The following is a 5,292-nucleotide window of genomic DNA, read 5'->3' on the forward strand; positions in this document are numbered from 1 at the left end:
TGATGGCCACCAGGTATATGGAAAGATACTCAGTATCATTAATCATCAGGAAAATGTATATCAAAACCATAATGAGATATCACTCCTGTTAAAACAGCTTTTATCAAAAAGACAAGAAATAACAAGTATTGGTGAAAACGTGGAGAAAAGGGAACCCTCGTGCACTGTTGATAGGAATGTAAATTGGTGCAACCACTATGGAAAACAGTTTGGAGATACCTCAAAAAATTAAAAATAGAACTCCCATATGATCCATCAATTCTACTTCTGGGTATTTATCCAAGAAAACAAAATCACTAATTTGAAAATATATATACACCCTCATGTTCATTGCAGCATTATCTATAATAGCCAAGATATAGAAACAACTTAAGTCTACATGGATGGAGGAATGGATAAAGAAATTTTAGTATAGCCTTTCTGCCGTAGGCCCGTGTGGCTGCTGTCAAAATGGGCAAGTTTATGCAACCCAGGAAGGCGGTGCTGGCCTTGGCCAGACACTACTCCAGCCGCAAAGCAGTCATTGTGAAGAACATTTATGATGGCACCTCACCCGCCCCTACAGCCATGCTCTGTTGGCTGGACCTGACTGCTGCCCTGTAATGTGACGGGTGGCATGGGCAGAAGAAAATTGCTAAGAGATCATAGATCAAATCTTTTGTGAACATTTATAACTACAATCACCTCATGCCCACAAGGTACTTTATGGATATCATCTTGGACAAAACTGTCATCAACAAAGATGTCTTCAGAGACCCTGCTCTGAAATGCAAGGGAGGCCAAGGTCAAATTTGAAGCGGGGTATAAGACTGGCGAGAACAAATGGTTCTTCCAGAAGCTGCAGTTTTAGATCTTTTTTGCTTCAGTTATTAAAAGTAAAAAAAAAAAAAAAAAAAAAAAAAAAAATCCCTGTGTCTGCCTGTTGCATGTATTATTAATCTGGGAAAGGAAAACAGTCAGAAGATGAGTGACAGTGGTGGATGAGGGGCTGTGGGAAAAATACAAACATGTAAAATAAAATCTAAACTGCCTTTGGGAGAAAATAAATTGTAGTACAGATATACAATGGAATATTAGTTAGCCATAAAAAGAATGAAATCTTGCCATTTGTGACAGCATGGATGGACCTCGAAAGAATTATGCTAAATGAAATAATTCAGACAAAGGAAGACAAATATTGTATGATCTCTGTTAGATATAGAATCTAACAAAAACTCCAAGCTCATGAATATAGAGAACAGATTGATGATTGTAAGAAATGGGGGTAGAGGTGGAAGAAGTGTGTAAACTGTTTTTTTTTAAATAAATTTAATAAAAATTTAAAACAAACAAACAAATAAATATAGTTGAAGCATTGATAAGCTCTCACGAAAGTAAGAAATTCTCAAGTCAGGCACAGATAAAGAATGTTAATTCAAAAAAACTAAGTAGAGCTCTGCAGCTGGTCTTCACTCTAAAGACAATTGCCAAACCACATGAACCTGAATTTAAGTTTTCATGGACTCATGGAAGGAAAGACAGAAAATACAGCCCAGGGTCTGCTAAAAGCAGGGAGTCAAAAAGATTTTTCTGCTAAAGCAAGGACTTGGAGAGTGTAAAAACCCTTTTAGTGTAACAATGATTTAGAATCCAAAACAAAACCAATAAAATCTTTTTCAGTGGATTCAACGATTAATTGTCTTGAACCTTGATAATGAGTCCTAAATGAAAAATGGCCAGTGAGAATTGATAAATATTACAGCCCTTCCACAGCCCTTCTAAGCTTTCAATCTATAATCTCACCATGATTGAAAATAAACTCCATCACATATTTAAATTAGAGTGGCCCTGTGTTTACAGCACTTGGTAAAGTCAAAGGCAAATTGCCTCTGTAGTATTCACCTTTATGCCAGACTGCAGGCAATTCCCATGAATAAAACTCCAAAGAAAACAAGATCATAAAAAAAAAAAAAAAAAAAAAAAAAAAACCAACAAACTAAATTCACAAGGAAATAAGGTACCATGAATAAAAACCAGTATTAAACAACAGAGAGTGGACACAGCATCGCAAAATCATCAAATCAAATAATCAGATAAAGATTACAATAACTAATATGCGTAAAGAAATAAAACACAAGCTTGAAAATATGTATAGAAAAAAAGGAACTATAATCAATGACCAGACTGAAAATATTGCAAATAGAACAGCTGAGTTTAACAGCACATTAGAGAGAGAAGAAAAGGGAATTAATAAAGTATAAGATGGATTTGAAGAAATCATCTTGAACCATACAGAGAGATGATATGGAACACATAAAAGAGAAGCAAAGAGGCACAGATATTGAAGAAAATCTAGCATACATCTCAGAGTTCCAAGAGAAAAGAGAGGGACAGAAGCAATATTGGAATGAATTTTGGCTGAGAATTTTCCAGTACAAACAAGAAATCAAACCACATTTTTAAGAATCCCAACAAACTACAAGCATAAAAAATAAAAATAACTTAGATACATTATAATGAAACCACAGGACAATAAAGAAAACGAGCACATTTTAAAAGCAAGCAAGCAGAAATAATAGAACATTTTCAAAACAGTTATGCAAAGGAAACTGATTTCTCAGGAGTAACAATACAAATCAGAATGATATAGTCAACATATCGAGAGACAATTACTGCAGCCTAGAATTCTAAACCCATTAGCAGTATCTCTGAAAAACAAGAGTGGAACAAAGACATTTTCAGACAAATAAAAGCTAAGAGTTCATTAGCAGTAGCCCTGCACAAAAAACATTCTTAAGGGTATGTTTAAGGCAGAAGGAAATTCCTCCCACATATAACTGCAAGAAACAATTAAAAGCAAAGAAAGTAGTAAATATGTAGCTAAATCTAAAAAAACATTGAAAATAACACACAAAATGTTGTGGACTCAAAAAATAAAGGTGAAATACACTATAATGATAGTATTAGGACACACTCTATGAACCTCTTTTAACTTAATCATATGTTTAAAGGCTCTATCTCCAAATAGTGTCACATTCTGAGGTCCTGGGGATTAGGACTTAAACATACGAATTTTAGAGAGACTCAACTCAATACATAACAGAGGCCTAGAAAAGAAACAGTCGTGAATAAGCCTGGAGGAAAAAGTGTCAGGGAAAGATTTCTCCAAGAAAAAGAGAGACTATTGGATGTATATGCCATTCAGAGGTAATTAACTCTTTCACGGGAGAGTTTGGGAAAATGCAATAATAGGTGCATAAACTTTAAACAAACAAATCATGAAACAGTTATTAATTCCAGGGAATCAAAATATACAAAATCAACATAATAAATCACATAATTCAGCTATGGATTATATTTACATAGTCATAATAACAACGCAGTATAATGATTTAATGACATATCCTGTGCTAGGACTATATTGGGAAGATGGAGAAAAATACTGGGAAATTGGGTAATGATGTAAGAGAGAAACTTTTATCTTCCATGGTAGAAAGCCAATAGATGTTTAAAATGGTAAATTTGTGAATTAACATATGCATGCTATTTAGAAATATGATGATATATAATGGAAGAAACAATGAAAAGATTTGAAAATGATATCCTTTGGGGGACAGGACTCAGTAGGTAGGGAGTGGTAGGAAAGGGGACTATGCATATGTTACTTTGGTAAAATAAATTTAACATAGTTAGAACAGTATAATATTGTTTTATTTCATATTATAAAATTAATGCATGTTCGTGGTAGAAATTTTGAAAAATACAGCGGTTCCCCTCCAAAAAAAATATTTCACTTTTATCATGGTTATCTCACATACACACACTAAATTTGCTGTTTTATGACCTTATTGCCTAAAAGCATATGATTTTTCCATGATAATCCTTTTAATATACACTTAAAATAATGCAAGGAAACCCAAAGAAAAAGATCACTAATTCTTCATGGAAAAGAAAAGAACACTCCACAAAAAAGTGACATTTGAACTGGATCTTAAAGTATAAGAAATAATAAAATAATTGAGCTCTTGCTATGGGTCAGACAGTTAGCTAACTGCTTTGCATGCATCATATCATTTAATTCTCATTTAAAAATCTGAAAGAGAGAGACTACTATCAATCTCAATTTTACTAGTTGGAAATTAAAGCTTAGTGAAGTTTTGGCTCAAGATCATTTGGCTGATGTATGGCAGTTCTGCAATTTTAAATATAATGACTACATGGTAAAGAGTTCTCTATATGTTGGTAGAACATACCCAGATGCCCAGTCTCCCTGACCAAGACCTTTGTCATTCGCCTCTTTACCACATGCAAGAGTTGGTTAAGTGAAAAAGCAAGCAGGATATTGAAGATAGAAGGAAACATACATATAGTTATTAGTCCAGAAGTATGAAGACTTAAGGCTTAACCTTGAGACATTTTGTTTTTCCCTGTGTGGAAATCATGATATTTATAGAATGAGATTTGGTTAAAGAGGTTAATTGAGGCCACAATAAAACAAATAAAAAAACAAGACCAAGAAAAGAACACCTTGAAGAGCATGGACTTCCATTAATGAGCTCTGTTTCCTAAACAGGGACATCCATACCACGACCATTAGTGGGAAAGAAAGTTTATGAAAACAGGATAAATAAGACTCAGTTTTGACCGCCTAGTAAATAATTTAAAACATTAATGTTATATGAAAACAAATGTAAATATATCGTGGAGTAGAATGCAAAACTCATATCAATTTTTAAGTTAAAGCTGAAGACTTTGAAGATTTTCTTTTTTTCTTTTGGCAGGCTCTTATGAAAAGTTCCCAAATCTCAAGGGTCTGAATTAGATATTCTCTCTCATCAGGAGTCTTGAGTGGAAAGACTGTAAGGAATACTCTATGGAAAATAGGTAATTGAGAATGATTCGATTGATCAGATTTTTAAAAATGTTATTTACCCATAAAGGAAATATCATAACAATTAACCATACTAATGATAACAAAAAATGTAGTCATACTTTTTTTTCTTACTGATCCTAGACTGAAAATATATTAATCTGCACCAATGGCAGTGCAGATAGCCATTGGCAGTTGATTTAGGAAGAATGTCAATGAGTGAGAAGCCACAGTCTAAACTGGGAAACAAAAATTCTTGTGTCTATATTTGTACTGTATACTAAACTGTCTCACAAAGTTTCCTGACACTTAGTCTGTCTTCCCACTATCGAAATAATCAGTTCACTTGCAGTCTTGAAGTTATTTGGAGAACTTCAGACAAAACCCACCAGCAGATTGAATATATCTCTTTTCAAACAGAAATTCTGGCAACATGTAGAAAC

General features: G+C 33.6%; 1 pseudogene across 1 annotated transcript; it reads left to right on the forward strand.

Moving 5' to 3' along the window:
* Window positions 1-450: 450 nt before the first annotated feature.
* LOC308503055 (large ribosomal subunit protein eL27-like) lies at window positions 451-850 on the forward strand (annotated as a pseudogene). The gene has a single exon. The product of its transcript is annotated as a large ribosomal subunit protein eL27-like (transcript).
* The last annotated feature ends 4,442 nt before the right edge of the window (window positions 851-5,292 follow it).

This window comes from Rhinolophus hipposideros (assembly GCF_964194185.1).
Source record: "Rhinolophus hipposideros genome assembly, chromosome: 10".
Lineage (NCBI taxonomy): Eukaryota > Metazoa > Chordata > Mammalia > Chiroptera > Rhinolophidae > Rhinolophus > Rhinolophus hipposideros.